We start from the raw sequence: 27,828 nt of genomic DNA, 5'->3' as shown, positions 1-27,828 counted from the left end.
TGAAGAGCCATATGAGTTTCTACCTTTATGAAGAGGGAGAAAGGCAAAGGGATTGTGGTGAGTGATGCAGAGATAAGGCCAATGTTCTGTGTTTGCTCTGTGGGGTCTTTCCTTGCAGGCTGCCCTGCACGGATCTCATGGATCTGGAGTTGGACAGTGTCACCCAGCACCCTGGTGCTGCTCTCAGGTCAAACACATCTGTCATCCCTTTTTAAATCTGAAATGCTTTTTAAAATTGTTTTTATGATTAGGCAAGTTTGAAATTTCCTGTCACATCTGCAGCCTGGGGTCTGTGTCCCTTCTCTGAGCCATAGGGGTCATGCCTGGGTTTTCTGCAGAATTTGGTGGCCCCTGATTTTATTACTTTCTTCATATTTTGTTTTTATTGTCCCCATCTCTCTCTTTTTGAGGTTTTTGTGCTTCCAGGATCTCAGCTGAGGAATCTCCATAGTTGCCAAGAGCTGGGACATTTTCATTTCCTACCCTTTCTTGGTTGAAACCAAAAACTGGTCTTCAAGGAGGCAAAGACCATCAAAGAGCATAAGAATAAATAGTAATTCATAGCAGTCTTTGCTAATATGCTTAATTTAGAGCTCTGGAGTCCAAGTCCTAGCCACATCGCCTCTGTATTCCATTTTCTATGAAACACTTGACCTATTTACTCACTTTTTGACCTAGCAGTCTAAGAAATATAAGATGGAAAAGACATGACCAAAATGAGAGGTTTAAATAAACAGCTTTTAGTGTGGGAAAAGGCCAAATTTATTCTAAATGTAAACATGTATTTTGAAAATCTGAGTACCCTCATACTTTGGGCAAATCTGAGTGAATCTGAGCTTCACATCTAGCCTGTGTCTCAGTCCTGTGCCAAACAAAAACTGGAACTGGAATTCGGAAAGCCAGTACTTCAGCTCAGATTCAGGTAAACATGCTCTGAACCAAACCTCCCAAGCTTGTCCTATTGGGAATTGTAGTTAATTAAATTAAGATTTCAGTCATCTTTATTGGTATCTTCATCTATGGGTAGCAACCTTGGGCAAGGTTGAAAGTGAAACTTGCTTCCTTTGCTCCAAGGCAGCTTTGTCTAAAATCGACTCTGGAATCAAAAGCTCCATGTGCAGCTATTAAAGCTCCCTCACCGCAAGCTGCTCTGCCAGCATTTCTGAATGCCCCACTCCTGCAGGTACCCAGCAAGCTTTCATCTTGTGTGAACTGTAAAAGGAGGCATCGGGGTTTATTACAGAGTTTGTGCTGCTAACGTGCCATACATCATGCCATTAATTAAGAGAAATTCCTCTTTCCCCAGTTGGGTGGCTGCACGATGCTGCCAGCGTGTATATATTACCCACCCTGGCCTAACCCAAAGGCTGCATGACTGATTGCACCCCAGAGACCTTCCAGCCTCCTCAGGTAATTCCGCTGCTGAGGCTCCAAAGCCAAGGAATTAAAGAAACCTCTGCACTGGGCTCTGCTCCCCTTGTAATTAGTACCAGAGTGGGGTGCGGCTGGTCCATGTGTTCCCAATCACTGCCCACACAATGAAAATGTTTTCTTTCTGGGACAATCTGAAGAAACCTCACAGGGATCTGGGGGTTTTGTGTATATATATGTGCATGTAATAGTAATAATTTTCCTCATTAGGACCTTAGCTCCAAAGCTTGGTGATGTGCTTTAAAAATTGGTGGGAGAGCTGGAGGATGTGCCGAGGAATCGCTGCCCACGCACAGCCCCTGACATCACCCTGGTGCTGGGGAGCACCTGGAGCCTGAGCCCCAGGAGCTGCTGCCTTCAGCAGGAGGCTGATTTCACCTGCCTTCAGCTGGGGCTGGACAGGTGAGGTGGTGACATCCTTTGTCTGTCTCTTTTCCCACCGTGTGCACAGCTGCTTTTGTAAAAATTTTCCACCCAGCTTTGTTCTTGCAGCAGTTGGAGGAACTAAATGAGTCTAATTTATCCAGGGTTTAATTTGTCCAAATTTTTATTTATCCAAAGAAGCAGCATGGACTCACCTAACAGCCCCCCAAATTCCTGTGCTTCTCACCAATGCTCCTCCCTCCAGGCTCCTGGGGATTAGGGACACATAATGGGATGCTGGAGGGCTGTTTTACAGAGGATAACAATATTATCCCTCAGACAGAACCATAGGGTATAATTACAGCTGTTCAGGAATTTTGTCATTAAAAGTATTTTGGTTAGAAAATGTCAGTTCTTTGAAAGAAATTTTTGGAATAAAGGGGGAGGTTTCTAGTATGAAAGAAGAATAAATTCTGGAATAACCACTAGTCCTGGGTAAAGGAGAGCTGTGTTCCAGTCCCAGTCCCAGTGAAAGTGCAGGTTACTTACACAGAAAAACCAGCACTGTAAAATAACAGTGAAGGATTCTGTGCTTTCCTGGTGTTCATGCAAACTGTAAAGCAAGGGTTTCAAAGAGATCTGCCCGACTGAGCAGGGAGTCTTGGTTATTTCCTCTATTTCAGAAGCACAACCAAGTTTAAGGACTTGATGTGTAGCTCTCAAAACTGAGAACATTTCTTTAAAGGGTACTATTGAAAAGCTGTGCAGGAGGGATAACCTTCAGATGACCTCTTGCTGAAGTGACCCCACTGCTGGTGAGTGCAGGGCCATTCACAGAACAGTAGAATCATTTAGGTTGCAGAAGAACTCAGATCATCAAGTCCACACTTCCCCCAGCACTGTCAAGGCCAGCACTAAACCATGTCCCCAAGTGCCACTTCCACATGTCTTTTAAATCCTTCAGGGGTGGTTACTACCTTGGGCAGCCTTTTCCAGTGCTTGACAACCTTAATATCCAATCTAAATCTCCCTTGGCACAATTTGTTGGGGGAGACCCAAATCTCTGCAGTCACAGCAGACCTGAATACCAAAAGCACCTTACAAGTGATTAATGAGCAGCCTGGCACTATCATTGCATTGTTAACTCAGTTAGTAATGCCATTAACACAAATCCCACACACCACTAGCTTAAAACAACATTTCACTCCATCATGAAGAAAAAAGGGTTCTTTTGGACATGGGATGCCTGACCCAACAAGCCATTATCCTCCAGCCTGCAAAGAACAGCATCACCTAGCACCCAGCACTCACTGCAGTTGTGTCATCCTGCCCCAATGGGGCACCCCCAGCAGCAGCTCCAGCATCCCAGGCAGCCCTACTGCCAGGAGCAGCTATCCTGGAGGAATATTTCTGTTGAGGAATATTTCTGTTGAGAATATTTCTCTGTGCCCTGGGCTGGATGGGGAAGGAAGGTGCTGGGAAAGCTGTTTGGAAGGCAAGTCAAGTTTCCAACCTCTGTGCATTACAGGATATGACAAATTAACCAGAGTAGACAACCATGCACCATACTTCATTATGTTCATTGAGCTCACCTCCTGAGCTGTACAGGAAAGAAAAGGCTTTTTTCATTATTTTAATAAAGCTTTTTGCTGTTGCTCAAGGACTTTGGTTTAATACATGATTGTTACTTCAGTGAAATCTACCTAATTCTCTGAGAAATGCTGGCTTTTATGAACACTCAGGAATTTTGAAAGAAATTATTGAACGAGGACTTTTCAACATTTTCATAAAGAAAGCTGTGTTTCTCATTTGAAAGTGACTTTATAATTTGAAGATGGAATAGTTTTTCTTTAGATAGGAAATAGTCCAAATATGAAATAGCAATGTTCTAAATCTTTAGATGTCTCTATTGACCTAATGATATCATTATGGTATGTATAATTTAAATGTATTATGGCAAAAGGAAAAGGTTTCAGATAATTCCTTCTAAAACAAAAATCTGTTGAGAGAAGTGATTCAGAAATTTCAAAAAGTCTCAAACATAAAAAAATCTTTTCCCTCCTCTTTCAAGTACCATTTGCTTGGATGCCATTTAATGTTGGTTTGACATTTGGCTGTTTTTCCTCTGTTCTAAAGATTTTTAGTTTGCATTTAAAAAAAAAAGCTTGGGAATCCATGTGGTAGCCACTGAGGACTTGCACTACTGGCAAACATTGCTACAAGCTGGAGATCCAAGAAATCAAACATAAGAAATCGACTCCTAGGGACTGAGTATCAGGAAAGTTTTCACACTAAGCTTGTTTTGACTCACATAGATTTTTGCTCTAAATTTGAGTCAGAAACAGAACTCAGTCCCATCTGAGGGAGCAGACAGCTTCTGACTCAGAATCTCAGTCTGCAGCTGATGCCTGGGACTGTGTCCACCATATCTCAAGACCAAACTGCAGCTCATACCTGAACACCCTCTCCAGCACAGAACCACCACGAACTTTTTTGCAATAAACCCTCAGTGCTCGGTTTAGCGCACTATTTTTAAACTTGGAAACAAAATCCCCAGAGTTGCATATTCACAGACATGAAAAATGAGGCATTTCATGCACGCAACTTTATTTTCAGAAGTGTTTGTGCATTTGCCCACCCTGTTTTGTGAGGACTTGTGCAGATGGACAGATCTGCAGTGCACGGCCACTTTGGGAGCACACTAACTGCCCCTGAGCGCGTGGATTAGGTGCACTCCTCATGTGCACAATTAACCATTCCAAAATTTTGACGACAAAGGAATCATTATGCTCCTGAAAATGTTTATTATATAAATATTGTCCTTTCTGGTTCAGCAGTGTATTATTCTCATTCCTTTTTGTGCAGCCATACAGCTTTCCCTGCCCTTGCTTTCCCAAACTGGTGTAACTGGCATGTGGAATGCAACAGCTGGTTAGGTCTGCAATGATCCAAGAGCAGCAGAAGACAAGGAGTGCAGAGGGGGCTGCTGTCTTCTGCCAAGTGTAGAACTAAGCAGCTGCTTTGTATTTTCACATGAACAAAAATGTTTTGTTAACTGCCTCGCTGCCGAGGCACACACTGTGGGTAGCTGGGTGTAGTTGCTGGCCCATGGGGCTCCTCAGTGTGCAGAGACTCAGTGATTCTCCTTCTGTTCCAAGCAGTGTTTGACAGCATCTCATACAACCCTGTGACAGATGGAATGATTGTAGGACAGTGTTCAAACAACTTTATCTTCTCTTTATTGCATTAAGGGTACCCATATGTGCAAGAATCTCCCCTTAAAAGAACATTCTTAAGATTACAAATGCTCAAAAGCTGAGAAATGCCAATGGAAAATATGTTCTCTGATCATCTTTCTTTGGATAAAATAAAATTTATAACACAATGGGGTGGAAGAGGCTTTAAGATGTCATTTAGTTCTCCATGCCTCAAGGCAGGATTGGTTCCATCATCAAACTGTTGTCAAACTTGTTCTTTACTGCCTTAAGTTCTCCTGATTTTTTTCCAAAAGAACAGTGGCTTTTTTGGATACTAGGGAGGTTGCATTAAACCTGTCCAGAACTAAAGTTCTGCATCTTATTATGGAGATGGGAAGGGATTAAGGAAACTACTGGTGATTAAAAGAAAAGTGAGACTCCTCTGTTTTAAATGAGAGTATCAGAAGTGGGACTGAGAAGAGAGCATTTTACTCTTCAAAGAGAATACTGCCTGGAGAAACTGAGGTAAGAGTTGCAAGGGTAAAAGTTGAACCTTCTGTAGTATATTTACATCCACTGTAAATACTTTACTGGTCCATGAGTGCTGTGGTAAAGGCAATTAGGAAGAGGCTAATCAAGAGTCTTAAGGTGTTGTGTCTGATGTGTGCTCATGTACAAATAAAAGAGATGGTGTAGGGGGGGTTCAGTTGCAATCTTCAAAAGGGATTCTGGAGGAGGAAGTGGAAAAGATGCACAGCAAATATTCCTGCTCCAGGCTCCATCTACAAAAGGAACAAAGGTCATGAGACTGTGAATTGCCAGAATCCAGCCCAGGGGAAAGGTGCTGGCAGGTGCAGCATGTGCAGCCTGCAGGTGTGGAAGAAGCCCTGAACTGCTGGCAACTCTGCTCCTTGGCAGCTGGGAAAGCTGGGACACGAGTCCCTGATGGGGCACAGCACTGGAGCCCTGAGTAGTGTGGAGCACAAGTCTGTGGTCACTGTACCCATGAAATTCAGTAGGAAATTAAACGAGTCTAATTGGGCTGTGAAACACAGTGTGTGTAACTTTGGGTGTCTATGTAATGGGGTGCTGAAAACAAGATCTACAAAGCCAGAAGATTGCAGATGGGAAGGAAACATTTGCTTAAAATATGATGTGAGGAAATGGGACAGCCTTCACCCCCATGGGCATGTGGCAGGGGATCATGAAACACCAGGTTTCAATCTGAATATTTGCATTTATCTCCCAAAAGTTGCCATGTGCACTCTGATGTGCAGGGCAAGACCTGCTGAATTCTAGACAAAGACAAAGCAATTAGAGAGTGATCCAACTGCCATGCTAAATGCCTCTGCTCTGTCTTCTGTTTATTCATAGCCCTCTGTTTAAAGTCATCTTGGAGTTTAACTTGCTAAACAAACCTTTCTTATTCATAAGTCATCCATTCATAAGTCTTGAAGGATGGAGAGGGAGTGAAGCAAAGTGAGACTGAAAAACAGGGTGAGCTCTTTGGTGAAGACAGTGACTCTTTTCATAGAAATAGCAGCTTCTTGAGGAATATGGACCCAGGAATATTGACCCAGGAATATTTTTAAGGAAGCTAGAACATAGAGAAGAACAATTACAGGCAAGTCTTGGAAGGAGTACCTTCCATCAGAATAAAGAGAGCCAAGATAGAGAAGTTCAGAGTGGACAAAGCCAGATCCCATCAATGCCCAGTGAGTGTGCTGCAGCCAAGAGAACAACCAAGAGAACTAGTAGGACAAAGCCATGCTCCTCTCCTGGAAAAGGTCACAAAGCTCTGAGTGAATAAGGCTGTGAACAGCACAGGGGGGAAACAGCTCTCCCAGGGTGCAGTCCTGCACCAGCCCCTGCCATGGAGCTCATTTTGTGCAGGTCTGAGAGGTCTCTGGGGTGCTGGGCCCTCCCCTGCCTGGAGGTGTTGGAGCAGGACCTTGAGCTAAGAAGTGCCAGCAACTTCACCTCTGAAAACAACATTTCTCCCTTATCTCACCTTGGACACATCAAACTCACAATGACTTATCCTGGTCCTCACCCTTCAGGACCTCAGTGACTTGTCCTAGTTTTCCTCCTTCAGGACCTCATCTTTTCCCATCCTCATCAGATTGCTCCAAGGAAACATCCGTGGGTATTTGAGAAGCATTTGGATGCTGTCCTGATGAGCCTATTGAAAAGCCCATGAGGAAATGAATAATTCTGTACTTGATGAAGGGTTTGAAAGATGTGCCATATATAGTGCATGGGGCCCTGTGTTTAGGCAGGGGAAACATAGAATATGGAGGAGCTGCTCTTTTAGAGAGAGCATCTGACCTTTATCCTCAAAATACTGAGAGGGCTTTGGAGAAAACCCGTGGGTGACCAGCTGTGTTGCAGCACGTGTGCCCAAGTGACTCAGGGTGCTGCTGTGGCTTCAGAAAAATGTTTTCCTGCGTTTTCAGAAGAATGGCAAAGTGTGTGTTTAGCTTTGCATATAATGAGAAGCTTCTCTGAGGATTTCACTGCCATTTATTTCAGATAAAGCACAAACTGATCATTGCCAGCCTAAGGGAGTCAGTACTTAAGTTCACTTGGGTGAACTTAAGCTATTGGCTTTGAAGTTTTGGTGAAGCTTCAGGTGTTTGTTTGTTAGAACTTGGCACTCAATTAAATCACAGCTCCAAGAATTCCCCCCAGAAGGGAGGACTTATCACACCCAAATCAGGTCCCCAGCTGAATATAATTTAGAGATTATATTTGCAAAATCTGGTGTGTGGATGCACTGGATTTTGAGACAGTTTGGGATACTCAGTGCAAGCAAATCCCAGTTATGTATCACTAACTTGTTTTATGACATGGCTTCAGGAAAATGAGGGGGGAAATGACACTTGAAACATACATTTTTTAGAACAAACTTCAGTTTTAAGAAAACCTAGATAAATTATGGGCTGATTCTCCTTCAGCCATTCTTTACTAGACGTTTTTAGAGAATATCTATTTATTTATTGTCCTCTGAGACCACTAGAGAGGAAGGAAAATGCAGTTAGTCCATCACTTCAGTGGATAAAGAGGGATGCAAACTCTTAATAAAGTATCGATGGCACCCCAAGGGGACAAGAAGAGATTTGCATCCCTGCGGCCCAGCTGCCAGAGCTCATGAGTTACTGCAGCAGCAGCCAGGCCCTGTCAGACACAGGAGCATGTTGAGAGGAGAGGGAGCAAAGCATGATTTGTACTGGCATGCAGCGAACAAGCTAAGCTGTGTAAAAATGAATGCACAAAATTAGAAGGATTAATGGAACAAGTTAGTGCAGGGCAGCAGGGAAAGTCCCCTGTCTAGGCACTTCTGCCAGGTTCCACCCAGACAGGTTATTTTTTTTAAAAACTGCTTTCTTTTGTAAGTGAAATTTCACCTGGAGAGCACCTCATGAAGAAAATTCAATTCCACCCTCCCAGCTCCACCTGGATAAGCCCTTTGAGCTTTTCTATTTTTCTTTTATTAAGAAAATCATGGTGGTTTTCACAGAAGCCTGAGATGCTGGCTTGATCTAAGGAAGCCTAATGGCATGTTAGCCATCAGAAATCATCCAGTGAGTTCATTTGCATCGAATGCTCCTCTTAACCTCGTGTTGTAAATCACTTTTAAATAGCCCTGCTGCTTCACCCCAGGGCTGGCTGCTGTTCAGGATGGAGCAGAAGAGTTTCTGCTTGTGCTGTAAAGGCCTTTGAAATCACTTGTGATAAAGCTCCAGAGATGTAAGGATTTTACTATTTAAATCACAAAGCAGGGCCTAAATATTTTTCTACAATAACAGTTTGCTAAGGAGCAGTCTGTTCCTTTCAAGCCAGTCCACTCCCACCACCTCTGAAGTTAAACAAATGCTGTATTTGCAGCATTTGCCCCATTAGGTGGTTGGGCTTTGGGGGCTTTTTTAGTCCTATACCTGGTTTTGATCTTGCAGAAGGCAGTGACAACATTCCCAAGATGACAGTCATTTCATGCAATGGAAGGCTGACTAACTGAGGGAAAGAGATGATATTTGGGAATGAAAAACAAAGCTGTGACATGTAAAATTACACATAAAGTGAGCTCTTTTTTTTTTTTCCTTTTCTCCTTATAAAATTCTCAACAAGTGAATTTCATGTGTCATCATTTAAACACTGCCAGGTATTGCTTGTGTGGCTTGGTGCAGCATCTACAGACCAACAGGGAAATGTCAGATGTCACACAATCCTGACCTGGAGGGGCTGGTGTGCACTGACGACATGGACAAGTCAGAAAAAGTGAAGAGCAGGAAATATTGGCACTATTTCATCTCGACTTTTTCTCCATTTAAATATAACTTCAACATGTTTCAGCTACCTGAGATTAATCAGAATTAAAGATGATGTAGATGTTGGTGCCAGAGAAAGAGATTTAAAAAATCTTAAAAAGACAAAAATCTTGAAATGCACAGGTGCACAGTTCTGCCGAGTAGGAAGGTGTAACACAGAATAAGCTTGGGCAGCTTCAGTGCCAGCTGTTGTCATTTTTTCTTGGAGGTTTGAAGCTCCATGGACAGATCTACACCTCCATGCTGCTCATTTTGGCAGAGAACCATCACTGTCCTGCAGGTCACATCTCCTCTTTACAACCATAGTCACTCCTCAATGAGTTGTTGCTGTCCCTGTGTGGCTGTGATAATTTGGGTCACAGCACTTTGAAAGCTGAAGCAGCTTCTCTGCTAGCCTGGGAAAAAGGCAGTTTGAAGGTGGTGCTGCCACACTGGCTCTGACAAGGGTCTGTGATGTTTTAATGGATTTTTAAAATCTGTTTCTATGGATTATCATTTTTTCTTGATCTAGAAGAATACTTAAGTCAGGCTTGGAGGTCTCACATCTCCTTGTGTCTTCAAAACAGACTGGTTTGTACCCACTGAATGAGATTTATTGAACAGCTTGAGGATTTGTAAGCCTGATATTCACAGAGTCCTGTCTCAGGAGGTACTCACATGAAACCTGAAACAGATCCACTGGGAATGTTAGCTTTTCCCCTACTTAACCTGACAAGGTTTTGTTCAGAAATGCAAATCCTTCCTCCCCTGCTCATCAGCCTTATCCACGTTCCTGTGTCCTGGTGGGAGCACACACAAGCGAGGCCCTGCTTGTGATGAACTTCCCAGAAGGGCTGTCACGCCTTCATATGGGTGGGCAGTGATCATCCCAGACTTTTGTCATAAAAGAACACTTGGTCTGAATGGAAAAAATATTCCAGGAGTTATCCAACATAGCAAATGCTAACAACACAGGAGCCCTGCTGCTAGAGAGAATTAAAGTTGGACAGGGTCAGAAGGGTAATGGGAATCAGAGGGGGAAGAAGAAAAATATGTATACTTCAAAAATAATATTTTTTAAGATTTTTTTTAGATTTATATTTTTAGATTTAATGTTTCTTTAGATTGAGATTTTTAGATTGTTGAATTGTGGTCAAGGGAATGAAAAAGGGGACAGGGCTGTTGCTGGGAGTTTCCCTGTGACAGGGAATGTATGTGCAGGAAGATCTGGTATGCTTGGTCCTAACACTCCAAGTCTTTTACCATATCCTGCCCAGCACTGCTGAAGTAAACCAGGTGTAAGTGGTTTCAACAGAACAGCCAAAACCACATCTTACTCACAGAAATCGTGTCTGGAACATGAAGACTTTGTTCTCCAGGGCCAGAGCTCCTCTCCTTGCACTGCTAGTCCATGAAAGTGTTTACAGAGGCCAGGAGCCCAAAGGAATTGAATTCAGGATCTTGAAAGCTTTAGCCTTCACAAAATAAACCTTCAAAGGAGATTTAGAACTATCAGCAACAAAATGCTTTCTATTCTCATCCATGACAGCCCCCTCCGTTCCTGTCCCATGTTTATTTAACCATTTAAAAAATAAATCCATTGCTTTGAGCTCAGGTAATTGATATTTTTAAGGTCTGTGGTGTTATTTTTCCATGTACACTTTCCATAATATTCTATGTTTTCTTTTTCCTTTTGTTATTTTACTTTAACCATCATTTGCTCTTGCTGGCAATTACAGCCCTTGCTTTTTCCTTATACTGATTATAAGATAGGTGAGGTGAGGAAACACTGATGACAAAACCTCCTACACTCCTCCTCCTTACCTGAGAGGTCCCAATTGATGCCTCTTTTCCACATGGGAGGTTTGGCTTAAAATAGACCCAAAAATGCCATATTTTCAAGTATCAGCACTAAGGCTGTTTCTACAGTGCTTGTCCCTGTGCTGTTAGCACAGTTCAATGTGAGCTTCACAAAGGGTGTCATCAGGAGGCTGCTTAAGTTTCATTAAAAAATAAATAAAACTCAATTCCTGGGATCTACTTAATTGCCCCCTAAACTGGGCAAGTACCAGAGGAAATCTGAAATATTTGCTACAAATTACTCTTGTGAGTTTAGCTCATTCCTTTCTTACTGGATATCTCAGAAATCAGACCAAATATACAGAGCAGACCTACAATTCCAGAGAAAAATCGTGAAGCTTTTTTTGGTGCATCCAAGTAGTTGGATTTGATTATTATTGTCTGATGAGACTGATTGCCAACATTATGCTGTTTCTATTCCCTCCTTGTGTGGCTGAAGGATTCCAAATGGGAGGTAGGGAGGAGGGGGAAACAAAAACCAAGAGCAATTAAAAACAAACAAAAAATCCATAATGACCTTTTTAAGCATATTTTGAGAGGGAGTTCCAGCCTGCTATTTTAACTGTGTCTCCTCTCTAACAAACTATATTATTTTTGCAATGAGCCTTTTCTCTTTTATTTTAATAAACACATAACAGAAAGGCCCCTGCATTACTTGGGTTTTCTTCCATACCCCTAAGTGATTACAGTCAGTCATAAACACCAGAACACCTCAAAAATGGAAACCAAGGGTGAAAAAAGGCCGATTCAAATATCTACCTGACTGGTTCTCATGCCAGCCAAGCCACACTGGAGATGAAATCCAGCAGATTCCCAACTCCATGTAAAAGGAGAATAAAGCTTTAAGTTGTCATATCACTGGGGCTTAACTCACTTTTCTCAGTCAAAAACAACTTGGTGATCAAGTGTTGCTAATCCAGCTCTGTGCATGAGCTATACAAGTTTTCAATCTGGAAGAGTCCCAGCATGAAAAGCTTCTCTAATTAAGAGCATCTTCTGTAACTGGGAGCATCTTCTCCTCCCATTTCCCAGTGCAGGTGCCAGTGCCTTTGCCAAGGCTGCAGGTTTCCCTGGAAGACAAGGCAGCAGTGAAAGATCACATCTCACCAAATCCTTCTGTAGGATGAGGACTCAAAGGCCTTAGTGGGGAACTAGCAAACCCCATCACCCAGAGGTAATTATTTGAAGGAGATGATGTCCATTGTGTCAGCTGAGGGGAGATTAGTGCCCAGAAGACATTGGGCCACATCCAGAGCCTGAGCAATGTCTCTGTGCACGGGGCAGAGCTTCAGTGTGAACCTGGCACACACACACATTCAAAGGCTGCTGGCTCCTGCAGCACTGAGCACTGCACACCTCAACTGCACCACGGTTTGTCAGATTTTCAGAGTTCTTTCCATTTTCACTGATCTGACAGCAGGAGGAGATTGAAGTAGGGAAAATTAGGAGGGAAAAAAAATCCTGCGTGGATTAATTTTACTTTTCTCAGCACTGCCACATTATCAGGACTGCAAGTCAAAACTACTGACTAGAAAAAAAAATATATCAAAACCACACAATGGGAAAAGAAGAGAAAGATGTTCTATGCATCAATGTAGTTCTTACAGCTTATACTCCGCTTGTCCACCTGCTTAAAACTAGTTTTACATGGGGGTTGGCCCCATGAGGAGGATGCATGGTGCACCTTGAGGCTGAACATGTAGGAGGCTCCTCACAGCAGAACATCCATGGGTCCTGTGCAGGGCTGAATGTATCACATGGGGCAACTGATTCTCCAACCAGTTCACATGCCATTGCTTGTGCAAAACACGTGTCCAGCCACCAGGCTTGCATAAATTGGCTGTAAATAGTTAATTAAATGCATTTGTACCCCACCACCTGATTTGCATGCAGAATTGTCAAAACAGCCTGCTAAGATTAGACACAATGTACTCCCCGAACACAATTGTACCACTGAAACGGGCTGAAAATCTGGCGCATTGAGTTAAATTTTCACATTGTGCCTTCTTGTGTAATAACAATAATCTCCTCTGCCTTGGAGTATAATCGCAATAAAGAGCTTTTTGTGATTCATTCAGTGTTTATTCACTCAGTAAACAGCCCTTTATTGCTTTTTATACTACAAAGCAAATGAGATTATTGCTTAAATTGTCCGGTAGCGACTAGCTTCTGTCCTCTGGCTTGCTTATTCAGTTTGTTTTTGTGTTGTGGTTTTGGAAAAGAAAACTTGTTTAAAATTAGCTCCCCAATAAATCACAGTAACAATGAAGTGAGAGTTTCTGCAGTGTGACAGATTTGTAGCTTTTTATGTTTGTAATGATGATGATATGTTTTCTATCTTATTTATTCCCTTCTGCCTTTATTCTCCCAAACTCTGAAGTCTACTGCTGTGAAGAAAACTCTTAAGATGCTGGAATTTGGGAAGGGAGAACTTCCAGTCCTTGCACTGCACAGCTGCCTTTGCAGTATTCCCAGGAGGGAATGGTGCAAAAAAGAATCAAAAAAAAGTAAACAGGCAGGAGTCTGGAGCTCAGAGTCCAGAGGCATCAACACTAATTCACATCCTACCCTGTTCCTAAAAGCTTCAGTGAGTTCTTTCCCTATATAATAAGGTTGGTGATGTTATCTGCTTTGAAAAGTGCCCCAAGACCTTTGGATGGTTGGCAATAAACATTTCTGTTATTCAGTGACTCTCCAATTTTCAGGAGCAGCTGTTCTTAGCACACCATCTCCCCAGGAAGGTGTGTGGTGCAGCAGCCCTGCAGGCCCTAAAGGCTGGGAACTCTGCAATGTTCATCACGGAGAAGGAGTCAGCTGTAGCCAACATTTGTTCATTCTCTCCTTTTCTGAGTGTGCAAATGGAGCAGCCCATAATTATTCCTCATCACGAGGCCAAGTGGAGTATTCATCAAGAGAGCGGGAAGGACTATTTCTCTCTTTCAGGCAGTAGCACGTAAATGGCATTTCTTATTTCAGTCCTGCCAGCTTTGAGACGTTAGCAAAGCATTTCCCTGATAATTATTGATCTTCTGTATTTATAGAAAGCTGGAACCCAGCACAATTCAATATTCAGGAGATGCCAATTTTCTATGAATACCTGAGAATGACTTGGTCATTTTCCATTTCTGTAATTGCTTCTGTATTGCTGGGGCATGAATTGCATTCTTTAAAATCTACCTAGAAATGGAACATGGGCAAGGAAACTGTGCATGATTTTCTTCCTCCTCGCTGAAGCCAAGCATGTTGTTTTCAATTTGGGCAATTCAAGTATTAATGTCCAACTTCATTTACTCACATCTACTGCCAGCTTCCACACTCAAATGGATACCTTAAATTAATTGATCTAGAATTGCAAACTGGGGCTCTCAACCTGTTAAATATGCAGCTGGGTCTGTATTTTCTCTAATGGACTCTATATTTTCTAGAGGAGTCTTTGAATTTAGCTAGTCTTGACAGCTTTTGAGTGACCATATTTCTTTTCTGGGTAATACAGTTTCCTAGATTTAGCTTTTTTCCTTCTTCTGTGTTGTTACATTCAGTTGCATTATTAGTTTATAGCACCTATTTTTAGCATAAACTAAACAGTGACACGGTTTATGAAAAGCACAGGCCAAGTCCCAGCTCCACTGAAGTCCCCAGCAAAATCTTTGCCCATTGGCACCAGAAACGAGAGGTATATCCCCATTTCCTTGAGCCTGCAGTGTGGTTCCGTATCTCAGAGCCAAAGGACCTGATCTGGTTGTTCCAAGGATAAATTTGACATGTGAGCTGGTACCTATCCTGTGCCTGAGATTGCTCTCTGTGCTGACTGGGGAATTTTCTGCTGCAGAGCTCACTGGTTGAATGGAAATCTCTCAGTGCTTGCTACTTCGAGCAAGGCCTGGAGTACCCTGGTATCACAGTTTTGACAGCAAAACCTCCAGAGGTCTCTCCTTGGGGGTGCTATAAAAGCTATCCTGACCCTGGGCATGAAAACATTATTTAAATCACCCACATATCCCTCATGATAAAATAATAATTAATTTTCAAAGACTGCATAACATCACCTATATGAACATTAAAGGGAGATGTCAGAGTCAGTACTGGCACCAAGCTGTCAGGGAGGCTGCTGGATTTGTCCCCTCTGTTCACCCCATACCAGCAGCTGCTGCAGAGCACACAGCCCAGGCAATGCACTGTTTTCCAGGTCTCAGAGCAATGCTCTGTGTTTTCCAGGTCTGCACTGGAAGGGCCTGGGAAATGGTGTGCTCCTGGGCAGTGTGTGCATACCCCTGTGCCTCCAGCAAGAGGATTCCCTGTGAGATTACTGCCAGTTCCACAGGCTCCCCTAAGGATGTGGCACGTTTGGTTTCCCTGGGTAGGAGCACACTCTGCTTCATAGCTGCCATGCATAAGAAACTTCCTAAGTGCACGGCCCCATCTATGATTAGATTTTTGTTTCACAGGGCAACAGTGATTTATGAAGCATATTTTCATGTGGTGACCAGAAAAAGTTTCCATTTAATGATTGGGCAGTGTACTTCCCTTTATCAAACCTGCTTGAAAACCCTTTAATGTTTTAGGAATCTATTTTCACAGGAGTTTTGCCTCATTACCAAATTTCTTTTTACAGATGCTCTGCTCTGGTTTGTCAAAGCTCTCAGGTTTCTGGTTAAATGTGTGGTTTGTTGGAGCAAGGTGAGGAAACACAAGCTGATGGTCAATATACCACGTTCTGTGAGTAGGAAGGTGTAACACAGAATAAGCTTGGGCAGCTTCAATGCCAGCTGTTGTCATTTTTTCTTGGAGGTTTGAAGCTCCATGGACAGATCTACACCTCCGTGCTGCTCATTTTGGCAGGAGAACCATCACTGATCTTATAGGGAACTTATATTATTTTCCTTACAGGAATTTATAAGTTCTTCTTCAATTAGTAGCCCTGACACTGAGATTTTGGGTGCCCTTGGTCCTGTCACTTTGCTGCCTTCATCCCTCCAGACTCTTCATCAGAGGCTCTGCTTCTCACTGGGACTTGCTGCTTGCCCAGCATGGTGAGTGTTTGCAGTCCTGACTGTCATAGGATATTAATTAATCATACAAATAAATCATGCCAAAGAAATATTAATTAATCATTGCTCCAGAAAAGAGCTCACCACAGACACTCTCTGTAGGCCCTCAGCACAGCCTTGGAGCTGCTGGAAATTCACTGTCTTTCACACAGGGCCCATGGACATGATTAAAAGATCTGCCTCAAATCATCCCAACTTTCTCACTATTAAACAGCAGCTACAGCTCCTTCTCTTTTTGATTTTCATTTCTTATTCTTTCTTTTTTTTTTTTTTTGAACCTGGCAGCCTTAGTCAATAAGCCATAAGCACCAAGCTAAGAAGAACTGCTGTCATCAGACAAAAAGGCCTCCAAGTCCACATCCCTAACAACCTATTTTAATAACAAGAGCAATAACGGGATTTATTATGCATGCGGCTTTCTGCAATCATTTCTGAAGAGAAAATTAGTTTGAAGCCTCAGGCGACAGTTGAACTCTCAGAGGCGCCTAAAATAAAATAAGGAGGGGGGTGGAGGGGATGGGAGGGGGCTGAAAAAATAATAACTGGGAAAAAAAAAAGTGTGATGGGAAAAGTTATTGGAGCAAGAATGGTGGTGAACTTTATCTGTGATCTGGTGGTGTCCTCCAGAGGGAGGGTGTGGGGCTGGGAGCTGTGCAGGTTTGCTGGGCAGGGCTCTGTTGGGGACACAGGTGACATGAGAGCTGGCAGAGCATGGTCCAGCATGGAGCACCAGTGGGACAGCCCCAGAGCCTTGTGTACAGTGAGGTGGTGATAAATTCTAGAGGGGCTCTGGGCCAAGGAGTTAATCTCAGCTCAGGCAGGGGCTTAAAAGGAAAAGGAAAAAAAACAAAACAAAACAAAACAAAACCAAAACAAAACTAAACTAAACAAAAAAAAAGGAAAGAAGAAAAGGGTATGTGGGAGCCCAGCACATCCCTCTGGCTGTCCAGGATGGCCAGGACCCCTGCCAGGGGGCTCAGAGACCCTGGCACAGAGCCCAAAACACCTGTGGGTTTGATTATGACCCGTGGAGCAAATTACCAACCTTGTATGAAGATCAGCAAACCACAACAGTTTAGGTAGAATAATAGTGAAGTTATCACAGGGTGGAAAAATAGATCTTGGGGTTTTTGGTATGGGGCTTCAGGGGGCAAGAGGGAGGAATCTGGGCGTGTCCAGTCTTTCCCCTTCTTCTTCTTGGCCTCCATCTTCTGCTGGGATGGTGGCACTTTTAGATTGGTTTAGAGTATAAGATCACTGTCTATCATAGGTGACAGGTATTGGGAAGTAACTGTAAATATTGTACACGTAGATTTTAGTATAAAGACATAACACCACCCCGGGGTCAGGCAGAGTGCCTCAGACTGTCTTGCTGAGCGGAACTCAGCTGGACAGGAGAAAGAATTTTACAGATAAGGAACAATAAACAACTTTGAGAATGAGAACTGAAGAGCTCTGACTCCTTCTTTGACAGCCAGGCTGGGAAAAGAGACTTTCTAACCCATCTCGGGGTCACTCTGAGCAGCCAGAGATCCCGACAAGGGCAGGGCCAGGTGAGCTGCTGGAGGCAGGAGGTGTGAGAGGCTGGCTGCAGGCTAGGGGCAGGAAGGCGGGAGCACTCCTGGGATGGCCCATCCTGTTTGGACATCTGCCCCCTGGACCCACAGCCAGCACTCCCACCCCTGCCCCTTCCCACCACCAGAAAGTGCCTCTCTTCCAACCAGCTTCAGGTCCAGCTTGAAATTGAGGTTTTTATGGGCTGGCATCAGCCTGCCCTGAAAGTCCTGCACCATCATCTACTGAATGCAGGGAGAGGGAATGCAGGTTGGGAATGGAGTAGGGAACTGTTCAATTCCCAGCACTCACTCTGTGCTTTTCTCTAACCAAGAAGAGGTCAAACTACAAACTGCTTCCTCTCAATCATGCTGCATTTTTCCCCCAGTTTGCACCTGCAGAGCCCATGGCCAGACCCCACCTCAGCCTGTTTCTTGGCACATGAAGGGATGTGAGGGGCTGGAGGTGGGTGATGTTTGGGAGTTGGGGTGGCTGAGACAACCTGGAACACAGAGATCACTCCACCAGCATGATGCTGGCAGCTGCTTCCCAAGGGGATTCCCATGCAGCCCACCACTGTGCAGGATGGTGTCTGTCTCCAGCAGGCATCCAGGGAAAACCAGGGTATCTCAGGGATAAAGCATCCCCATTCCAGACAAATCCTTGACAGAGCAGCAGGACTGGATGCAGATCAGCGCACAGTTGTTCCTTCTAAAATCTAAATGTTTGTATTTATGTGTGTCTTCTTCAAAGAAAGACAAAACCAATCACTTTTGTGTATGTAGGACTCCTTTTAATTAATAGGAAAATTTTTCCCCCTCCCTGAGGCAAGGCCTGAACTTGACTGCTGGAAATGCTGCAGACCCAGCTGAGACCAAGCATCTCAAACCTGCTATTAGATGCTCCTTGCTTTTGGGGCTCTGGTTTGAGGACACATTACTTTACTTCAACTCTGGAGTCTGAGGCTGCCCCTTTCGACCTGTTAGAGGTGGCCAAAGAAAATAAAATGTGGTTATTGTTTAAAAAGTCATCCTACCAGAAAAGTATATGATCACTTAAAGGCAACATCAGAGAGTGGGGTCTTCTGCTGGCTTCATCCAGGGCCTTGGCTAACCAGCTAATTCCATAGTGATATTTATGGCTTGTTTGTAAAAAAGAAAATGGTCTGAAGTCCTGTGGCTGTTTGGTACCCATGTCTTTAATGTCTAACTGCTTATTCATTCTCAAATGTGGGATTTAATAAGACAGTTATTGTATGTTATTTAAATACCAATTGATTATTAAAAACATCTTTATTTATAACTGCAAATTATAAAGTACTTGGGGAAGTGCAGCCAATCAAATCAGTGAACTGCCTGATGAATATCCTTTTCTAACCCCATCATTTTATATATAGAAAAGAGGTTGACTTATGCAGCAGGAATAAAACTAACTTAACTGCCTTTATGGGTCATTTCTTTCTTTGATGAATACTTGTAACTCCCTGTAACTGTAATAGGACCTTTGCTTTCCAACTGAGCAGAAAATAAACAGTCCTCTCTGTAGGAGCTCTGCTGCCTTTTGGGGGGCTCTGAGCAGGGGTAAGCAGAGGATGAAATGTTCTCTGCTTTAATAATGCATGCCAAAAATACTCCTGAATAAGATTCCCTTTCCCTATTTCCTGGCAAATGCTGCCCAGAGGGTCCTGACAGTGCCTGAAAAGAAAAAAAAACTCCACTCCTTGGTAGTCCCTCCAGAAAGCTGCACTGGTAATAGATAGATCTTCTCAAGACTTTTTTTCACAGCTGTCTTTTAAGATTTTTCCCTCTAACATACATTCCTGGTCTTTGGTGGCTTTTTCACCTGAGAGAATAAAGACCCATTGCATGCTAGAAGAAATGAGAAATGCTCATCCCATCCCTCCCTTCCCTTTGGTTTGGTTTTTTGATTTGTTTTAAATTTCTTTTTTTTTTTCCTGGTTAAGCTATAAGATTAATGAAGGGTTGGAGGGAGTAAAAAATTTAAAAGGTAGTTTTTTCCTGCCTCCTTTTCCAAATGCAAAGTGCAGCTGCTGATGCAGAGGCAGGTTCTGCAGCTCCAGCAAGCACTCACAGCATAGCAGGCCTGACTCGCAGCCAAGAAAGAGAAAATCTGATATGGTATTTATGTCTCTGTTTAGGGAAATTTACCCAAAACAAGGCGGCAGCTGAGAAAGGAGACAATGAAACAGGAGAGAGGAAACTTGTTCTTTAAGAAAATAAAAGAGAAAAGAAAAAGGAAGCTGGTTCAAGTGGGCTCCTAACTAAATAACAAACACTTTGAAATCCTGTATCCTGGTGGCTTTACAAATTACCTTTGCAAGGAAAATGGCTTGTTCTCCCTTTGTGAGCCTGAGGGTGAAACACCAAGGTGTTGTATCGCCAGCAGGTATCAATCAGAACAACTCCCCTAAAATCAGTAACTACACCCACTTGCACAAGATCCAGGCCCAGGAACAGCAGACACATCCCTGGGAGGAGTTAAAGCCAGACAAGCACCAGAGACTACTGCATCAATTGCTTTTCTACCCACAGCTCTCTCTTTTTACCTTATTCATGCTTTTAACTTACTGATGCAATTTTCCAAAATGTGCTTTTATTCACCGTTCCAAATTATTTACAATTAACAGATCTATTGACTCAATCATTGTTCTATTGTATCTTTTTCCCTTTTAGTGTAGTGAAAAAGAAATCCATTCCTAAACAAGACAAGATCTTTAAAAAGATCTTCATTATATTTCAATGGCAATCTTGCTTTTGTGGAAAGAAAATACATCTGTTTATTAATTAAGAGGAATTTGCTCAGGTTAGTTCCACTGAACAAGCACTTTGTTTTGCCACATGAGGCCAAATACTTTGAATTTTCCTGTGCTGTGGAGTGTAGCTCTGCTGTTACTGAACTGAATGCTCTGTAACTCACAGCAAAATTAAGAGTGGGCCAAGTCCTGCAGATTTTATGGACATCTCTGTAACCTTCCAAGTATTTCTAAGATACCCATTCACACCAACAACTGAGCTCCAGATGAATCAGTTATTATGAATGCTTGGCCTGTTAAACCTCCTTTTCTCTGCCCACAGTCAGTGAAAAAAAATCTGTTATCGTCTTGCACTTTGCTCAAAATTTTGTGCTAACAAATTTCAGTCTGGCCAAACCCCCATTTTTTTTTTCCAAGTCGTTGGCATTTATATAGCATAATGTGAAATTGGTAGTATGGATCATTAATGTCATTTCCCATCTGTGCCACAGCACAAGAAGGCTGGGAAGAGCCCTCTGCAGAGGTCTCACGGCAGGTCTAACTTTTTTGGAGTGAGATGAGCAAGAGAGAATCACCCCAAAAACTAATCCAAGTATCATCTCAGGATTTTTGCAATGAAGAGAAAGAGTTTCTGCCCAAGTCTGCCATGATTTGGTTGCTTTTGTCCTCATTTTGCTAAAAGAGGTTGGTGTCAGAATGAGCTGGAGCATATTGGAATGCTCTTCCCAGGGAGGTGGTGGAATCACCATCTCTGGATGTGTTTAAACAAAGACTGGCCATGGCACTTGGCGCTATAGTCTAGTTGAGGTGTTAGGGCATAGGTTGGACTCAATGATCTTAGAGGTCTCTTACAGCCTCATTATTCTGGGATTCTGTGATTCTGAGAGGCTGCTCATCCTGCCAGTAATGTGGTAGCTTTAACAGATCCCCAGAAAAAAAAAATAATGCACATTGTGCCTGGCAGCAGAGCCCCTGTTCCAGCAGGGTTGTGGCTCTTGAAAGAGGAAGGTCCCAACTGGAACCGGATTTGGACCTTGACCCACCCCCTGCATCCAGCCAGGCTGGTCTTCAGCAGTGCTGGAGGAGGGCAGGATTTAGAGCAGGGCTGGATTTTCTAACTCTGCTCTGACTGCAGGCCTGTGTGTGAGAAGGGCTCTGGATGGATTTCTATGGCTCCTCTGTGAGTCTGAGCAGCACAGTGTGGGGGGCTCTGCACAGGCACCTTGTGCTCAGCCAGCTGATGCTCTGGCTGCTTTATGGGCCAGGCAAAGCCACCTGAGTGCTGGGGCAGGCGCTCAGATGTGCTTTTTTGGACAGCTAACCCACACTTAAATGCCATTTACACTTATTAACAGCAGCACGGTGACATCTGGTACAGTAACTCTGGAGGATTTTGTGAGGCAAAGAGTGAAATAACTTCACCAAAAGGCAAATGCTGGAGTGTTCCCTTTTGTGTATTGAACATTCCTGTAGGCTCTCTACTTGCTCTTTTCAGACAATGCTTTTTGGCTGGCTGGATTATTGCATATCACCTCTCTAACCTGCTGTATTAATTTCCATTGACTGTGAAAAGAACTCGTCAAATAAGGAGGAAAAAGGAGGGGGGAGTCTTTTAATCCATAAGGCACAGTTCTTAAAAGCACCTTGTTGTGTAGTAGCTGCACACAAGTGAAGAATTTGTCAAGAATACAGGGCTGCTGCTAATTGTCTGAATAAATTACAGCTTTGTAGCCTGGAAGCCACAAATCATGTCATTGTAGCACTAAGCCATTCCTTTATGGAATTGGTCTTTTACAACCTGGAAAAAAAAAACTTTTTAGAAAACTGCCCTGCAGTAAAAATTAGAGAGAGAAACTCTGTGTGTGTGTGTGTGTGTGTGTGTGTGTGTCCACGGGGATGTGAGCAGGGCAGCTCTGCAGTTCCCAGCCCTTCTCAGAGAGCAGGGCTCCCAGCCTGCTCACCTTTTACACCAAGCCATCTGAAGCTGCCAGAAAACAGGTGAAGCCCTTTGGAGTGCTGGAGAAATAAGCAGGACTAAGAGAATTTTTCCATCCATGGAAGGGTGGCTGGTGGTCACTTTTGCAGGATGGATGTCAGCTCATTCCTCATTGGATCATTAGGGCAATCCAGCCTCAAAAGAAATTAAAAAAAAAAAAAAAATATATATATATATATAACAAAACACATTCTACAGTTTCATATGACATTCACTTTGTTGCAGAGGACTTGCACAAAGCACTATTGATTATTTTACCCGTTAAGATTTAATTTTTATACACAAGTGTGAATCAACAGGTTCATGTTGCCCTTGTAGCGTGGAAACTGGGCCATCCTGATATTTCCTTGCAGCTTTAGCTACAATATCATAAAAAGGAATAAAGGATTTTTTTTTTCATTTTGTTCTGAAGTATCTGGTTTCAGACTGTGGGCTGAGTCCTGCTCTCACTGTTGTCATTTGGAAGACTCCTACTGAGTTCAGCAGTCTTTGGATGCAGGCAAGTCCATGTGCAGTAATTCAGTGTGGCACGATCTTTAAAGGGGAGTTTAGTTCTGTGTAAAGAATGACTCCTCAAGAAAATTCCCAGTTCATACTGTGAACTAGACAATAAAGTGGAAAGTGCTCCCTGGAATTTCCTTAAGGCAACCTGAAGCTGTGCTCAGGCTCTTTCCCAGTTTATTAGGAGTGTTTGGCAAAGTACCTCAGGCTCCTTTGCAGACCACAGTAATTGGTTACCAGACACTGGAGGACAAGCTGCCTGATAAAATTCAAAGTCTGCAACCGAGGCAGACAGGCATGATAACACAGCAATAAATCACAGCCATTGGGGCATATTCATGGGATGGCTGGCACAGGGGTTTCAATCAGAAGTCAAGAAGGCTCCATGTCATACTCCCCTTCATGGTCAAATCTCCCCCTGGATCCTCTCCAGGTGTCAGGTCAAAGGCAGCACTAAGGAGCTAACTACACATGAAATGCCAGACAGCAGATGTGCTCAGACTTGTTCTACAGAGGATGCACTAAAAAAAAAAAGTAGTTATTATTATATACTTCAGGAAGTTTAGTTCCTGGACCAACTATCCATTAGTGCACTACATGAATAATTAATTGCAATCCTGGTACTTGCCTGGGATCATTCTCTGCACAACCCAAAAGTGACATGGGATAAACACACAGTGCTGATTCAGTAACTTGAGGAAATGCTCAGCAAAGCTGATGAAAAGTCTCAAAGTTGTCAGTGGTCCCAAATCCTCCATATCTGCTTGGGGACAGGGGGTTTGCCCCAACAGCTGCTCTTCCCACACATATCCCTGTCCTTCCCTGTTTCAGTAACCTCCATGGGTAGGCTAGTCCATGTGCCAAAGGTAATTAATGAGAAGAAAGCCTTTCTTCTTCCAAAACCACAGCAAATCATTAGCTTTAATGCAGAACTACTTGTTCAGTCGTACTGTTCATCAGGACATGCCTTTCCATGCCAAAACTCATTCTAAAACTGTAATCCTGTCCCCAAATCTGGCAAATCATAGATTTCTCCATCACTGCTTGTTTATAGTTTCCTCCACCTTCCTTAGAAAAACTGGGTGGGCAAAATGGTGGCATAGCTGATCTGGAATGAAGAGCAAATGTGATGGTTTTGACAGAGAGAGGCAGATGGCTGCATCCAAAAGGAACAGCCTCCTGTGTAGGGGTCACAAATTCAACTCCCATTCCCAGGTTCTGTAGTTTGACTTTCAAATCATGGGAAATTCTCTGTTTGAGAACAATCTCCAGGCACTTACAGACACTTTTGGATATGCAGAGCAGTCCCTGGAGAACCCAGGTGCCAATAGGCTCATTCCCTTTTATTGCTGAAATTACAGGATGAGTTGAGCCTCGCCTCTGATGATGCCAATATTGTTTAATGTTCTGTATTATGGATTTACCTGAAGGTGAGTGATAGTCTGCTCAATTTATTGTGTGTTTTCTTTGATGTTCAATGTTTTCTTGATGTTAATCAACACAGCCCTTAACTAAGGTATGGCTTCACAAGAAAGGAGCTCAGTGGGGGATATCTGCACCAAGGATTTGCACCCACCTGTGAGGCAGGCAGCAGAGTTCCAGGCTGTCTGGAGCCCTGGATGTCAGCAGGGTGTTGAAGCAAGTCCAGAGGAAGCCATGAAGATGGTCCATGGGTCCTATAAGGTGAGAGAGCTGGGGAGATTCATCCTGGAGATGAGAAGACTCTGGGGAGAATTTACAGAACCTTCCAGTATGTAAAGGTGCTCCAAGAGAAGGGGGAAAGGACTTTGGATGAGGGCATGAAGAGAGAGAACAAGCTTTCAACTGAAAGTGAGTAGGGTTAGCTCAGATATTAGGAAGAAATTCCTCCCTGTGAGGGTGCTGAGGCCCTGGCACAGGGTGCCCAGAGCAGTTCTGGCTGCCCCTGGATACCTGGAAGTGTCCAAGGCCAGGCTGGACAGGGATTGGAGCACCCTGGGATAGTGAAAAATGTCCTTGCCCATGGCAATTAGTTGCCAACACATGATCTTTAAGGTCCCTCCAACCCAAACCACCCTGTGTTTCTATGATTCTGTAAGCTCCCTATACAGCCCTAAATGAATTCAGGTTTCTCCATATTCTTGTGCACCAGGGTGAGTTGCTGTGACACCATGCAGGGACACTGCACCCACAGAACACTCCTACACCTTTGGGCATCTTTATCCCAGTTATGGAATTTTTCCTGTGGGATGTAATGGGATCTTTATCTCTGCTCTCAGTTTGGTGCAGTGCAAACGAATTCTTCTGGCAGATTTTTCCACTGTCAGTGGGGGTTTGTATGGTACATTATCAATGCTCCTCACCCTGATGATGCATAGCACTAATCCATCATTAGAGCAAGAGTGTGCTCTGATGATGGATTAAAATAATTTATCATAAGAACAAGGGGCTATAATGTAACACCGTCAAAAGATGGCACCATGCAGAGACAAACAGATCAACGAGGAAATTCAGTAATGCTCATCCAATCAAGTGGATCTGCTGCCAAGAGACTCTTCTACAGCAAAAGTTTGGCAACCTGCAAAAATACCATTATTCTCCTTGCTGAAACAACTTCTTGCAGCGATTTAAGAATTTTCCTTCTTGAACAACGAAGGCAGCCCTCCCATTGCTAGCCACCCATTTTGGGACTGAATATTCCAGGTAAAATTACAGATCCTTTTTTGCCCTCTGCAAGTCCTAATTTTTCACATAATGAAATGCAAATATAACAGCTATTTAAGCCATCAGTCCAAAGTAGGTTTGCTGCAGCATGGTTAAGCGACTGAGAGAGGATTTAAAACTCGGGAGACATGGTTATAGTCTTAGCTTTCTTTTGGAAGCACTACATCTGTAATTCAGCACTTCATTCCTGTCTAGTGCACATATGCTTAACTGTAGCCATATGTTTACGTGGATTCTTCCAAACTCTGTTAAATTAAGGATTAACTGAAACACCTATTTAAATGCCTTCCTGGACATGAGTTTATAGAATCTGGCCTAAAAGCAAACATTGTACTCAAGGTTTAAGAAAAACTCCAAAGAATCTCTTTCTCTGCCCATGGACAGCCATATTTTGAGCTGCTGCTAAGAAATGGGTTGTCAAAGGTCCTGTGTCAGGTGAAATGCAACAGAAAATGGATCTGCTGAAAGAACAGAACCAATAATTCACAGAACCATAGAATAAATCAGGTTGTAGAGGGCCTCGGGATGTCACTCACTATATTTCTGCCTAGAAATCTGATAGTATATGGACAAATAAAAAAAATAAAAATAAAACCCAGAGTGATCTGAAACTTTCCTTGTGATTCAAGAGTATGTGAATCTAACAAAGGAGACACTCCATAGAATGACTAAAAGTACCTCTGTGCAACATTGATTTTCCAGTCTGAATGACAGTGGTTGCCAGTCTTCCTATTACTGTAATTGCTGGCTAAATGAACTATAATTGTATTAAGTGGTAAGTCTGAAATATGTATATACTGTAAGAAGGAACTCAAGCATTGCAGGCATAAAAATTTGATTTGCAGTATTTGGAATAAGTTCTGGGGGGGAGGTTGATTTTACAGAAACTGGTGAGAGAAAGTGACTTAGAGGGGTCTGGGTTTGTGCAGGGGACATGGAGAAGGATGTCAACAGACCCATTTCACTCACCAAAAATCGTAATTACTTGCATAATATTGAACAAAATCACAGTGGATTACACAGTGCTTAAGATTTTTGCTGCCTCTTTCTGCTTCTTTCACTGTTGCCACGCTTTTTCATAATGAAAGAACTACAGTAGTTTCAATATGACTTTTCATCTTGATATCAGAACTAATGATAGTAATATTTTTAAAAGTCAAGCTGAATCGTTTTCACTTATCCAAACCAATTCCTGCAGCAATTGGGTTTGCTAAAATTTGTCATTTCAGAATCATATTTTTTTTCTAATTTCAGATAGAAAAATTGTTTCCTTCCTGGACAATTTAGAATATATTTGGGAATATTTGTGGATGCTGTGCTTTGGAATGTGACAGAAAATAGTACTTGTGAGGCTGAAAACATAGCAGAAAGTGATCAAAATGCTGCCCATGAAAATTCTGTTGAGAAACCCCATAAAATGGCAATAATAGTCTCATGAAAAGTTTTCTGAGTAAAACCCCATAAAATGTCATCTCTCCTCCTGTTAGCCTCACGCAATAGTGGGTAACCACATTTCTTGCCCAGGAGGATTTGCTGCCAGTTTTTTCCAACAATAGTGCAACAATACACATTATTTCCAGAATGGAAAGAAAAATGGACCTTTGTGGAGAAATGCAGCAGAATTCCAGCAGCCATGAAAGGAAGGGCAGCCTGGCCATTGTTCTCAGGGATCTTGGCTGAGTCCTTGACACAGTTGCTGAAAATCTTACAGTAACATTATTGTAAGCAGCAGGGAAAAATAATCTGCCCTCAAAATCTTGCTCACAGTTCCTATTTCACCAGCAGCAAATTGATTGCTTGGCAGGAGAAATATCCCCCTCTTTGCCTGTCTGGGGGCGCTGGGAGGAGCTCCCTGCTCTGCTCAGGGCATGAGGGGCTCCCAGGTCTGAGCCACCCACACAGGAGCATCCAGGGCAGGGTTGGACCCAAATCTGAGGCTGTGCAGCCAAAGCATTCTTTAGGCAGGGCAGTTGTGTGCCTGGGAAACAGCCCATTAGGGCCACTGGAGCAGGGATGCCAATTAAAGCAGTCCTCAGGGTGACCTCAACCTCCCAGGCAAATGCCAGCCCAGGAATGCCAGGCTAAGGGAGAGAAA

Source organism: Camarhynchus parvulus, chromosome 20 (genome assembly GCF_901933205.1).
Source record: "Camarhynchus parvulus chromosome 20, STF_HiC, whole genome shotgun sequence".
Taxonomy (NCBI): domain Eukaryota; kingdom Metazoa; phylum Chordata; class Aves; order Passeriformes; family Thraupidae; genus Camarhynchus; species Camarhynchus parvulus.
The sequence above is the reverse complement of the archived record's forward strand: the minus strand, read 5'-3'. Positions refer to the sequence as shown.